Genomic DNA, 14,394 nt, shown 5'->3' on the forward strand with positions numbered 1-14,394 from the left:
AAAGTGCTTTACTTTAGCTGCACTGTTCATGGTGTGACGTGCACCGGTCACCTCGTCCGATCGGTGACAGTCCTGTCCCTCGTCTAGCATGGGGGACACTGAGACTGCAAAGGGATGGGACTGCTAGTGACAGAGCTGGTTGGCGAGAGAGCCTGGGACTGTCACCGGGTCTGCCCCTAAGTGATCCGGCCCCGACCTGGTTGTGTTTGCTGGTTTTCTCTCCCTTTCCCTAGTCCCAGAAAAGGCTGGAGAGGGGCATGCCACCGATTTAATGACCCAGGGCACTTCCAAATCTGCTAGCTCCATGTGGCGTCCCAGCTGCCCTGGATGCCGTCGGGCAGCTGGGCATTTCCATACCTACCCTGTGGGTGACACACGGTGTCCTGGGAACCCAGGTGGCTTCTGGGATGACACAGCTCAGTGCGGTGACATTTTCCCTTTTACCGTGTTTCCCTTGCCTGTTGAATTGGACTCTTCAGTCGGTTGTTCTCGAATTGGGTTTAACACTGAAATCACGGGAGGAATTAAAAAATCCTGCTGCTGGGACCTGCCCCCTAAAGATTCTGACTTAATTAGTCGGGAGTGGGGCCTGGGCGTTGGGTTATAACATCTCCCCAGATGACTCCAAAGCAGCGTTGAGAACCACTGTCTTAAATCACCCCCCTCACAGGGATGTCGGGAAGCTCATGAGAAGGTGGCAGTCCCCAAACTCTCTTTCAGACCGCAGTTCCAGCCGTCCTAACGCAAAGGTCAAGGTGGCCCTGCTCACCCTTGCTTAGATTCCCAGCAGCGCACGTTTCAGAACAATCGATAGCACCAAGAGAGGAAGCCGGGGAGCAAGGGAGACAGGAGCAGTGCCCCAAGTTGTCACGCCCTTATCATGTGCCAGGCACTGTTCTAATTGCCTTCCTTGCATGAATTCATCCAATACACAACTCACACGGTAGCACTGGGAGGCTCTGCTCATGTCATATCCCCATTTCACAGATGAGAAGGTTGGACATGGGGTCGATCCATAACTTGCTCAAGTTGATGGGGGCAGAGCTGGGATTTGAAGCCGCAGAGCTGGCTCTGGAGGCCATGATTATAACCACCATCCGTGCCTGTTGCTTTACAGGATGACGTGGGGACTGAGGCACACTGGTTCCCACGTGGCTTCCACCAGTTGATCCTTCAAGATGATGAAGAGGCACAGACCTAATCTGTCACTGTGCAGCTCGAGAGCCTGTGACCACCCCCACCCCGCAGCACCTGTAAGCAAAAGGCAAACTCCATTAGGTGGGTTGTTCTTTCATCGCTAGCCTGTGCAGGGAGTCGGTGAGGCCTTCTTCTGTGTCCCCAGAGCTCTCGGTCTCGTTGTCCATGATCACCTGGGTTGCAGCCTGCTCCTCCGTCCCCTCCCGTGCTCGTGAGTCCCTTGGGGGGAGGGCTCTGTCATGCTCACATTGGCTCTCCCCTCAGCACCCAGCATGCTGTCTCCAGTGTATGGCTGACCTCTGACATGTCAGATGACCCCTCTTACCTTAGGCTCCACTGGATTTCAGCTGTGGTGACACATTCCCTTTATCTGCCGACAATCGGAGGATGTTCTGTTTGTAATGAATACTTTCCTCCAAGGTACCTCGGGCGGCCAATTGCATAATTGGTATTTATTGTGTTTTCATAGATGTTAGATTTCCTAAAATCTTGGGCTGCGATTATAGAGGAATTCTGAGCTCCCAAGAAATTTGCCTGTTTCTAGCCTTGGGCTCTCTGCACTTCCGAACATCTCAGGGCCTAGAGGGCAAAGGGGAAAGCCAGCCGGTTCTGGGAACGGCCTGAGCGCAGAGACGTTGGGGCTTTGTGTAGAGTCCAGCTTGACTCCTGAACTGAGCCACCGTGGGCCGGAGGAGGCAAGGGTGGCAGGAATGGTTTTTTGGAGACTAGGAGGGAGATACGTTTGTTTCCTCGTGTGCTTTTTTGGAAATGCCTGCAGTTTCTCAGCCAGGAGTAGTTAGGCCCCTTTAGGGGTACAGCCTCCTTCAGGTGGGCATGCGCGAGCCACTAGCCTGAGGCACAGTGGCGAGACATCGCTGTTGCTACGGTGAGGAAGGCAGAAAAGTCAAGTTCAAAAGATGCTGGGTGAATTCTTAGAATTTATTGTACAGCCATACATACACAGGTGCAGATGATCTGAATTGGATCTTCATCTCATCATTGTGTGAAATAGCAAATGACGAGACTGGATATGTAAAAAAAAAAAAAAAAAGAAAGCAGGAACCTGCGACCCAAACTCGGGGTGGAGAGTGTGGGAATGGTCAACGGAAAAAATACAACTGAGATTCCAGAGCGAAACGCACATGTGTGTGACCCATTGCTTTTTTAAGTTACGTAGTATTTTTTAGAGCGGTTTAGGTTAACGGAAAAGTTGAGTGGGAAGTAGAGAGTTCGCACATACTGGCGTCCCCACACACGCACGGTCTCCCTCACTGTCAACATTCCACACCGGAGGGGTTCATCTGTCCCACCTGGAAATTGACGTAGACACATCACAATCACCCCGAGACCCTACTTTCCATCGGAGTTCAATGCTGGTGTTGTACATTCAACGGCAAATGTATCATGACAGGTACCCACCATTGTAGTCTCGTGTGGAAGTGTCACTGCCCTAAAAATTCTCTCTGCTCCCCCTCTTCCCTCCTCCTGATGCAGCACAATTAGAACACTGCTCACGGGGGGATTGGTCGATTAAATTTGTGATGCATCCGCCAAATGGAATTCTGTGCAGTGTTTAAGAGAATTAGTGGCCTTATGAAGTGATATTGAACAACCTCGAGGCCATACTAACTATCAAAAACAAATGTCAACCATAACAATGTAGACTGACAAAAAGGAGAGCGTAGAAGAACAGTGTGGGGCGGGTGCCTGCAACTACACTAACACACAGCCACGGATCCCCCTTCAGCCACCTCTGTGTACTTCCTGCATCTGCACTGAACACATTCCATTGTTCCTGCCTCTTTACTGACCTGGAAGTCTAGGAGATAGGCCGCTCCTTGAGGGCAGGACCTGGTGTGTCTATGTGCAGGGAGATCCCCGAGGCTGAGCCCAGAGCCAGGCACACAGTAGCCATCCGTGTGCATGAATGCTGAGTGCATGAACCAGTGAGCAGAAGGAGGAATCTTCTGTCCATATGTTCCTTCTCTCTGCTGCTCCACAAAGACGTGGCACTGAAGAGAAAGCCCCAGAGTCCCTCCTCCCTCTCCAAATAACTTCCTCATTTATTCCCCAAGTTACAGAGACACAAATAGGTGGGGGAAATGGCTTGAATTGGGCCTTTGAGATGATAACACGTAGCTGACATTGTCAGTCAAAGCACAGACCTGACTTAATTGATTAATTTATTTGTGCAAACTGAGAGACCCCGTAGCTGGGATCAGACTTCGATCAGACAAAGTCGGACCTGATGGGGTTTGGGGCCACCACGCTCTGGTGTGGCTGCCAGTGTGACCTTGGCCCTGCTACTTAACCTTGCTGAATCTCAGTTTCCTGGTGTGTAAAAGGAGGCCAGAAGTACTTCTCTTGAGGTTGTCGTGAGGATTAAACTCAAGAACGTGAGTGAAGGTGCCCTTTGGGGAAGGAGGAAGGTGAAAGTGCTTACTGTCTCGGGAGAGCGTGAGGAGGTCCTCCTATTGTTCTCAGGTGCCTCATTCTTCCCAGGGAAAAATCCCAGCTCCAAGTCAGACAGGTTATAATTTGGCTCTTACTCTGGTATTCAGTGCACTTCTCTGGGCTGCCCAGGGCTCTCAGCTTAAGCAAATAAATTATCCTGCTCCGCCCGGCTCTGTGTTCTGTAGCCAGCCATATGTTTGAGCTTGATAGAGATTTTTATCGGCCGGGTAATATTACCCAGTGAGGGATGACATTTCTTATCAGAGGCCCTGCGGAATCAGAGATAGCAGTCCTTTCTTTTAGCGGCAGCCAGGCCTCCCTGCGTGGGGCTGGTGGGGAGGGCGAGGTGGCGGGCTAGGCCCCGGGAGTGGGCCGTCCGGGCTTCAGTAGGCATCAGCTGACCCTCATCTCTGAAGAGGGCCCTTCCCGTAGTCTGCTTTGTCGGAAGTTGGCTATTCTGAGATGTTTGCATAAGATAGATTCAGGGCTGGGCTCTGGAGTGTGAATGAGGAAGAAAGGCAGGAGCATGATGAGGCTGGACCAGCTTGGTATGAAAGCGTAACTTGCCTGGGTGGGGCCTTGGACTAATACAGAGAAGCAGGTGGTTCTCTCGCTGCAGAGTCCAAGCCCTGGGGCCTCTGCTCGGTGGCTCTGCAGAGCAGAGGCAGCTCAGGCCAAATACCCACCAGTCTCGTTGTGGGAGTGGTGAGGTGCCGGGTACCCTTTGTGTCCCCCTCCAGATCCCTCCTATCCTTTTCTGCCCTACTCTGTGCCCAAGAGGCCAACCTGCATGGATGCACAGGATGCATGCCACACTGAGGTCCTGTGCTCCCTCGCTTCTGTCTGGGAGGTGCCGGCAGAGTGGGAGTAAGGTCAGGGCACTCATTCTTCTGCTTTCTCCCTGCCGGGGCCCTGACGGACCCAGGTGAGGTCTACACAGAGGGCCCTGTGTTTGAATCCTGACTCTGGCATGCTCCCGCTGTGTGATATTAGGTAAATTGGTCAACCTCTCTGCTCCTTGGTTTCTCCAGCCATCCTATGAGGATGATGCCGTTTTTCTTGCCGTCTTTCACCACCACCTTTGGGTCTCACTGATCTCTGTGCCTCTCTTTTGCTGTGAGATGCTGCAGAAAGGGGCACTGCGGGGTCTATACCAGGGCCTGTCTGAGGCCACAGCTCACTGCTGATGGATGGAGCGCCAGCATGGGCAGAGGTGGCTGGAGTGACCACACGATTTGGATACTGCAGCTTCTGTTGGGGACGTGTGCTCAGGCCTCTTCCCCTTCCCTGATTTTTGGGAAGTCTGGCCCTGCCCAGCCCTGCGTTCAAATAATAATCCTGTTATCATCGGGAAAGGAAGGAGAAGTGCTTTTCCCCCTCTCCTTGGACCCCTTCCAGCCTCTACTTCCTTCCTGTGAACCCTACTTCCTGTGTCCCTTCCTCTCCCCCTCCTCTCTGGTCCTGAGCCTCACTCTGGGTGTGCTGACTTTTCCCGCCCCACATCTCTCCTCCTGAAGGTCAAGTACAAACTCTGAAAGCACAGTTTGACCATGACCCTCTCCACTCACAGACAGTCTGACCTCTCACTGTGGCTCTCGGTAAGGCCCACCCCCACAATGTCACCCCACCCTGTGAGTCCCTCCTGGTCGCCTGAACTGCTCATGTGGGGCATCGGTCCTGGTATGCATGTCTTGTCCCTGTCTTTTGAACCTACGACTGTCTTCTTTCTTTGACTTTTGATCTCGTCTTTTCTCCTTGGACACGGAGGGAAGCTTTGGTAGCTTGGCTTTATCGTGCTTTACAGGTGTTGAGGGCAAGACCCCCTTCATCATCAAAAAGGATGCTGACTCACTGTATTGAGCTACTTGCTTTGTTGCAGTTGTCTGGCCCCGAACTGGCAGCATCTTTGAGGCATGGCCGTGTGCACATCCTCAGCCTCAGCTTTCTGGGCTGAGAGGCCGTGAGAGGTGGTCCCGTCTGACGACTGGGGGGGGCTCCCCCGCAGGGCCTTGATTCCTGACCGTATTTTATCCCTCAGTCCTAGATGGGCAGGCGGCAGTGGTTTCTAAGACAGGAAGGGGGTGAGGTCAAGTTTCCTAGCCGACTTTGGAGCAGACCAGAGGCTCTTGAGGATGATGATAATGCTCCTGATTAATTATCAGAGCCAGTCCCCTGTCGTCCTCACTGTCGGTCGGCAGAAGCCCCAGCTCGGGGGACGGCCTGGAGGGCAGGGGCAAGGCCAGGCCGGGGCGGCCAGCCCGTATCTCCACATGCCCAGCTGGTTCCGTCCTTGCATTTGACTCGTCCCTCTGATCTTCCCGCGTACAATGGGTTGCAGGGAAAAAGAAACTTCCTGGCCTGATTGATACCAATTGGAAGGAAACAGCTGGCTTTGATGGGGGCAAGGAAACAAAATCCAGGCAGAGTGATAACTTCTTGCCAGTCTGAGTCTTTCATGAACCGGGGGGCTGCAGGGTATGTCCAGAGGTAGCAGGAGTGTGTGACTTCCTGCACAGGTAATTCAGAGTCTGGTGTGAGGACAGAGTGGCACTGAGCAGCAGGAGAAGAACCCAGAGTCTAGGGGTTCCTGGGCTTGGAGATCCGTCGTCATGACGTCAGTGACGCACTCTGTCCCCTGGTTTCTCTCTAGTGGCAGGGTGCCGTTTGCTGGACCTTCCCCCTGTTAGAAGTACATGCTGAGGCCGAGGTGAAGCTAAAGAGAACCATAGAAAGAACTTGACAGTTCTTTGGGGATCACCAAGCTTCCGTGGGGACTGAGGCCCAGCAAGGTGAAGTGCGGGCCAAGGCCTCACAGCCGTCTGTGGGTGAAGCCAGGTATGCAACCAGCTGTGGTATCCTCCCTCCTTTCCCAGTGCATGTTCCGTGTTGCCATTCTGGCCCTGTCTCCTGTTGACAGAGACGCCAGTGGTCGGTTTCAGCCGTGCTGGTTGACTTTGTGCTCTGGGTTTATTCCTGAGCGGCTTTAGTGTGGCTGGTAGCCTCTTGCCCCCTGCTTTAGGCACCCACAGTTTAACTGACAGCCTCTGGCTGCAGTGGGGGTGCTCCTTTATTTTGCTAATTGTGTGGTCCCTAAGGGGGATCATAACTGTGGGTTGGGAAGGTGCGGCTATGTGGGGGAAATGCCCTGTGATGGTGACACCTCGAAGGTGTCTGCTAGGCTTAGCCATGGTCCTGTTGGTTCTGTTTCTCGGGAGAAACCTGATAAACACATGCAGACTTCAGAATGAGTCAGATCGGGGGCCAAATCCAAGAACTGCCAGCGCTTATGTTATTCACGTACTTCACTGGGCTTCGGTTTCTCTGCCAGGCAAATGGAAACAATACGAGGATCTGCTACGCGGGTGGCAGTGAAGACTCAACAGGACAATAGATGCAAAGCACTGAATACACTGACCCAGCGCACGACCAGTCCTCTTGGTTGTTGCATCGTGGGTGCTTGACTGCAAGCCGCCACGCAGGCACCCAGAGCGGTCACTCGAAGGTGCTGCACCACAAACCACCCCGGCCCTTGGTGGTCTGAGACGAGGGCTGTTTGTTTTCTCCTCGTCACGTCGTGTGGCTGAGTCCTGCCAGGCGGTTCTTCCGCGCCACTTGGGGAGATCTGGAGGAAGTTGTGGCCGCCTTCACAGGCAGCCCTGCTGAGGCCGCCTGGCCAAGGTGGCTTCGCTCCCACGTCTGCTGCCTCAGTGGCGGCACCAGACTGCAGTGGCCCAGCCAAATCCAATGGCGGGAGAAATCCACTTTCAGCTGGAGAAACAGCTGCACCGCAGGGGGAGGGATTCTCCGCAAACATCGCCGACTCGGTCCCCCGCCCGGGGCGCAAGTCTCTTTCTGTGTTTATGACTCTCTGTCTCCACTCTCCTTAACGTCCGGGGTTATCTGCTGTAATGCAGGGAGTGTGCTCAGGAATCCTGGAGCCAGCCTATCTTGTTCCGGATCCCGCCTCTGCCTCTGCCGAGCTGTGTGACCTTAGGCAAGTTTCTTACTCTCTCCGCGCCCCAGGTGCTTCCACAGGACGTTGGGGGTGGTATCGGTACTAGGGCAGGGCGTGTGTGAAGGTTAACTGAACTATGTGTGCATGCGCATATGCATTCCTGCAGGTATGTATGTGTACACAGATACACATACACATGTACATATATACACATGCATATATACACATACACATGTGTATACGTGAATATGTGTGTTTACAAAGGTATGTGCATATACCTAAAGTGCGTCTGTATTTGTGTGTATAAATGTATATATAGGGGTGTGTGTGTATATATATATTTAGTGCATAGTTCATAAAGACATTTCCTTTTCTATACATATGTTTGCAGGCTGCAGGGAAGTCCTGGCCTGCCTTGCCCTGGGCCTGGTCCCAGTGTTTCACAGCGAAGTTTTAAGTTGGACCTAAGAGCTGGCGCCCAGCAGGGTCTTGAAGCGAGGCCTTCTAAGGCCAGCACCTGGTGCCTTCTCCGTCCCAGCAGGGTCCCCACGCCTGCCTTGGGAGGTACCAGTGGGTCCTAGTAAAAAGCAGATTTCCCCAGGGCCCCACCCTGCCCCACTGAAACTGAGGGGCAGACCTGGAGTGTGAACACCCAGCCGGTGGCCCTGGGTGATTGGATGGAAAGCCCCGTGCACTGCCTCCGCTGCTGGCCTGCCTCCTGGCTGCCCGCCGCTGCCTCCCGCGGCACGGTCTTCACCGCCTGCGTAAGACGTGCTCTCTCCCCTCCCAGGAACATCGAGTGCTTGCTGCTCACACGCACCCGGCATCTCACAGGGGCGCCAAGCCCGGGCCCGTCTCACGCTTGGATTTTTGGTCACATTCATCTTTCCCACGTCCCTGAGAGAGAAAGAGACACGGTGCCCTCGCCTCGCTGTTTCCAGGGTGAGCTGAGGCCTGGCTTGGCTCTGGGTGGCCAGACCACCCTGGGCCGCCCCGACTTCCAACACGAGCTGATGTTCCCCCAAAAGGCACAGCTTCTGGGCAATGCGGCCCCATTGCTTTGTCAGTGCCCTGAGTCGTCTTCTCACTGAGAACAAGCCGCTGCCGTGTACCCAGTATCTGTGCTGTGTCCATCTATTGCTCTGACTGTCATCAGCAGGAGAGAGATCACTGCCCCGACACTCGGAGGCAGCAATTAATTTACAAAAGGGCACGGGCCCAGCATTCAAACTCGCACCCACCTATCTGGGATGCCTTTCTCTTCCTCCTGTATCAAAGGGAGGTAGATAAGGTTTCTTTTCAAGGCTGTAGGACCTTCTTACAAAGGCAGTTTAGAACCTACCTGCTTCCCTTTAACGTAGGTGTACAAACCTTGCAGAGAAAATTTTTTCTCCTTTAAAACATACAGGCTGTCCTTGGGGGTCACAAACATGGCCCGGTGCGCTATGCTGGCCGAGCTGGGCGGCACGTTGGACGTGAGTCCGGCCGGGGCTCCGGGGCTTGCAATCACGCTGCTCGCTGCCTTCCTCTGTCCAGGCCTCCAGCCGTCCACATGTCCTCCTCCCCACGCTTCGGCGTCCGTCATGATTTAAATTCCAGGTTGTCAGCCCTTGGAGAAAGGGGCTCGGACCTTGGCATTAAACTACCCCAGTTGTGTGGGGGGGCTGTACCCTTGCAGAGCACTTTCCGTACCTTCGCCGACCCTCCCAGATCGGCGAGGTTACCTGGAGAGGTTACCCTGGAGAGGTTACCTACCCACTTTGGTGTACGTGTGGAGTTACCAGCCTCGCTGTAAGCCCAAACACCAGTCCCACGGTGGCTACCGGGAGTCCTGCTGTGTGAGAGATCATTAGCTGAGCGCCTATAAAGTGTCATCGAGGCTGCACTCAAGCTGACGGCCCCTGTGCGGTGTGGGGGCAGAGCTGACCACTGAGTGCCCTGGCGTGGGCACCTGCCCACTTCCCTGTGGAACGCGAGCTCTCTGCCTCATCTACCCCCGCCGTCCAGGACATCACCCGGTCCCTGGCTTGCGACGGACTCTTCCTCGGGACGCTTTGGCTGAATGAATAAATAGCGATTCCATGTTACCAGTCAGACCCCCTTGGGGAGCGTGGAACACCCCATCTGGGCACCAGCTATACTTCTTTTCCTCCAAAGCACTAACCAGTCTCTCCTTCCACCAACCACTATGTCCTGAGTCTGCGCAGCCGGGAATCTGCATGGACCACCCTTTCCAGCCTCTCCCCTTCGGCATGTGGAACAGCACCAGGCACATGGCTGTTCTCAGCCCACATGTCCCCCTTTCAGAGGACCCCGTCCCCGGGGACTGTGATGCCCCGTGCTTCCCCTTCCAGCCCTCGGTTTCTGTAACACGTGTCTCTGACTAATTAAACCACGATGCATAGTGTTTGGAGCTGAGCCTGAGTGGGTGGGGTTCCCCGTGGTGTCCGGGCGGCCAGCACTGTATGTTGCGGTGGTCAGAAGCAAGGGCCCACGGAAGACCTGCATCAGCTGTGGCTCAGCCACTCTGCTCCCCTGAGGCTTCAAGCTCTGGTCGGAGTTTTGGCGTTACCCGCCTCGCACAGTGAAGGTGAGATTTAAATGGGATATGGCGCTGGGAGGGCACAGCACACAATTTAACGTGGGGCGTTGTTGCCTGGCATGTGGCACGGGTGCTCGGGAGTGCTCAGCCTATGCCGGGCACTGTCCCGAGTGCTGACCTTCGAAAGAAGAACCGTATTTTGTGATGCACGAGGAGTATAGGAAATGGAATTTTGGTGCCCATAAATAAAGTTTGATTGGAACACAGCATGGCCCTTCTTTACACATAGTTTGTGCTGACTTCTGTGCTGCGATGGTGGAGACGAGTAACTGGGACAGAGCTGGTGTGACCCACGATGCCTCACATATTTCCTGCCTGGGCCCCTAGGAGCGTGCTGACTCCTGGATTCCAGGTGCGAGCTCACCTCCCCTTGCATATTACTGCCGTTCTCGTGGTTACCCCCCCGCGGTGCACGTGGGGGAGTGAGGTGCAGAGAGGTGGAGGAATCGGCCTGAAGTCACACGGGGCTTGGAAGTGGTAAAGATGGGGTTCGGTTCCCAATCCTGGGGCTCTGAATGGTTTTTCTAAGGCAGCTTTTTGGCCTTTGCAGGCGAGGGCCACAAGGCACAGAGAGCTGAAGTCATGCATTCATGAGGGTAGACTCCGGGTCCAGAAACAATCCAGGGGCCTCAGAGTTTTTGGCCTTTCTGCCTCAAGGGGCTCCCATCACTCCCCCTCCCCAGGCTCCCAGTGCGCCCTGCTGACCACAGGACCAGACACACACAGGCCTGCGACGTGGCCTTCAGAGCACAGGCTCCTGAGCACAGGGACAGACGATGAAAGACTAGCTATGGCCATGTGCTTCCTCCTGACCGTGAACGTCGTAAACACTGGTGGGGGGATGAGCGGATCTGGTGAATGGCTCCTAGACTCTTAAAGAGTTTAGACTCTGGAGACAGCACAGGGACCTCTGGGAAAAGCAGCAAACCCCATGACCTTGTCCTGGGAAGGAGCCCTGTTGGACACCAATTATGCTCCTCAGGTGGCACGGGGGGTGCGTCTTGCGCCACAAAACCCAGCACTCTTCAATTAAAATTCCACAGAAGGAAATGGTTTTCCATGCATCACAACTGGTTCTGCTTTTGTTGATTCTGAATGTTTGGTTTTTTTAAATAGTTTTGTTGAGATTTAATTCGAATACGGTACAATTTACCAATCTTACAACGTTGTCACCACCTCAAAAAAGAAAAATCTGGACCCTTTAGCTGCTGCCTCCCCAGCCCCATCGTACCCTCCGATCCTGAGCATCCAGTAATCTACTTTCTGCCACGGTGGGTTTGCCTATTCTAGACATTCCATGTAAAAGGAATCACACAGTCTGTGGTTTTTCGTGACTAGCTTCTTTCACTTAACACGGTGTTTTCAAGGTTCATCCATGATGTCTCAGTTATGTCTGTGTTCCTGCAGTTGTCCCAACTTCCCCTCTTCTCCCTCCCCCCAATGTCTGTAGTTTCTATGTAGCATTCCTTTCTACACCTGAAAATGTTCCATTGCATGGATAGAACACCACATTGTACTGGTTCATTCATCAGCTGATGGGCATTGGGCTGCATCCATATGTTGGTCGTTATGAATGAGGCCGCTCTGCAAGTTTACGCACAAGATTTTGTGTGTATTTCCATTTTCCTTGAGTATGTGCACCTCGGAGTGGAATTGCGGAGGCATGTGGCAGCCCAACGTGTAACTTTTTGAGGACCTGCCAGACGGCTTCCCAAGGCACCTCCACTATTGTTTCACTCCCACCAGGCACTGCCAGTTCCTGCCCATCATCCACACTCCTCTTCAAACAGAACATGATTCCATTTATGTGACTTTCTGAGAATGTGCAATCAATCACTGGTGCGAGGCCGCCTCTGGGCGGTGGAGAGCAGAGACCTGGGCGGGAAGGGCCCGGGGCACTCTGGGTGGGGGACGTGTTCTTTGCGTCTCGGTGGTTCGGCGTTTTTCGTACATGCATTTGTCAAAACTCACCAAGCTGTTCGTTTAAGATCTGGACCTCTCATTATGTGTTGATTATGCCTGACTGAAAGAAAAAAAAAACATACATAGTGAGGAAAAACACAGGTGAGAAGGAAAAAATTAAAAAACGAGAAATGATCTCATGACGGGCACGACGTACCTCACCCACCTTTCCCTGGACAGAGGGCCCGTGCCTGGCAGGCAAGGCCAAGTGTAAGTCTCTTAATTGATGTGATGAACTGCATCTCCACAGGGAGCCCCGTTAACACCAAAGGGAGGAAAAGGAGGTTATTTTTCACTCTCCCAACCAGGGGGTGTTGGGAGGGGCACTCGGAGGGCTGTCCCCTGCGGAGGGGGGGGGGGTGCTGTGGGAGGTCTGATCCCAGACCCTTCTGCGTGCATGGTAGAGCTGCATTTCCCCTTGGCATTGTTACATTTAAAAAAAAAATCATTTTCTCAGTTGCTACAAAGCTTACTCTCTGTTTTCATCCATGAGGAGGAGGAAGCCAGCTTGCCCTTCTTTTCCCCCAAGGCCGCATGGTCCACCAGAGCCTGGCATTTAGACAGAACACTCTCGAAGCCTTCTGAAATGCATTCGTGGCTGATGAACAGCAAGAAACAAACAAAAAAGAAGTGAAAGGTTTGCTCCCTCCCCTTTAGAATCTGCAACCACATGTCATGGTTTTGACATACGTTCACAGATCAGAATTGGTCAAACATCTCCAATTACCCACATACAAACAGCAAGATCATAACAGTTTTGGATACATTGCGAAAAATTGCATCATTTTATTTGTAGGCTAGGAAAAACATGAACTTGGCTAGGAAAAAAAAAAAGCCTAGAAGTAGAAACAACACAATTTTGGGAACATGTGATTACATGTGGTTCGTTTTATTTATTTTTTCTTATTGCTTATCTGTGACTTCTGTGATTTATTATTTCTGATGACCACTTATTGCTTGTGAATTAAATTGTGAAGAAATAATTTCGGTTCTCTCAGTGGTTGGCAAGGTCAGTTTCTGCAGGCTTCCCTCTCTCTCAGCAGACCCCCCTCCCCATGCTGTGCTCACCGCTTGTGAACTTTAAGGCAGCCGGCCTAAAGCCTTGAATGTGAACTTGGGGGTTGGCTAGCTCAGCGTTTGAACCTAGGACCTCGAGGAAGTCACAGATCTTTTCTAGGTCTTGGTTTCCTCACCAGGACAATGGGACTGACAGTGTTCTCTGGGATGGGTGGATGGGAAATTTGCCCTGGAAAACTCCAGCTCAGTATTTGGCCCTTCTTATCCGTTCCTTCTCTTCCAACCTGCTTTTTTAGCCCAGTACCTTCCTGGCACCGGGTCACACTCAACATCACATAGATGGCTTCTGGTGTCTGGGCTGCATCCCTAACCATGGCAGAAGCTTAAATACACCTGCATGCGTAATGTTTGGGTGTGTATGTGTGTGTGCACGCACGAACACAAGTGCAGCCCTTTTGAGTGTTGGCTCACCATGAAACAGAACCTCCCTCCTCTGGATCAGCTGAGACGGGTCCTTGCTGGGATCCGCCATCCATCACCGACCAAAGGTAGAACGAATCGCAGCAAACAGTCCAAGTGACGGCGCTATTTCTGTTCCTCCCTGTAGCTCGGCCCCTGGCAGCGGTGGCTTCCATCTTCGAGCCGTGTGCCCATTCTGCTGGAAACGTTCTATTCCTGCAAGTCAGAGTAGTTGCATGCCATCTGGGGCTGAATGTGAGTATGGCTGATTTTTTTTTCCCAGGTCTCTCGGGGAGGGGCCAGCTGAGGGTGAGTCAGCGTTTTGCAGTTTGTTTACGATGGACTGGGCACACGTGGGCAGAAGAGATTTGCAGGCATGCAAAACAGGAGCCGTGCCCCGTGCCCTCTGGTCCGCCTTCTCCCAGCCCCCCTGCCCTGTTCTCGGCTTCTTTTTATGGCAGTGGTTTTCGAACTTCAGTTTGCAAATGATCACCTGGGAAGCTTGCGAAAACTCAGATCCCTGAGCTCCCCCACCAGGCGTCCTACCCCCTGGGCTCTGGGTGGGGCCTGGAAAAGGGCGTGTTCACCCTGCATCTCGGCAGGAGGGCAGGAGAGGCCCAGTGCCTGGGACCTCTCAGGATTTCACAAACAACTTTGAGAGCAGATACAATGACTAGTTTCAAAATATGAAAACAAAGCTGGAACGCTGCAAAAGTAATACACATTTATATAACTCGAGAGCAGCTTG

At 53.1% G+C, this 14,394-nt stretch overlaps 1 long non-coding RNA gene across 1 annotated transcript; it reads right to left on the reverse strand.

The window, feature by feature from the left end:
* Positions 1 to 11,321: 11,321 nt before the first annotated feature.
* Positions 11,322 to 13,798, reverse strand: LOC123833227. Its single transcript, XR_006788192.1, has 3 exons — positions 13,659 to 13,798; positions 12,644 to 12,768; positions 11,322 to 12,231 (listed from the first exon to the last, which is right to left on the reverse strand). It is a non-coding gene; the product is annotated as an uncharacterized LOC123833227 (long non-coding RNA).
* Positions 13,799 to 14,394: the final 596 nt, after the last annotated feature.

The sequence above is a fragment of the Phyllostomus hastatus genome, unplaced genomic scaffold, assembly GCF_019186645.2.
Source record: "Phyllostomus hastatus isolate PE091 unplaced genomic scaffold, TTU_PhHast_1.1 phas_scaffold_21, whole genome shotgun sequence".
NCBI lineage: Eukaryota > Metazoa > Chordata > Mammalia > Chiroptera > Phyllostomidae > Phyllostomus > Phyllostomus hastatus.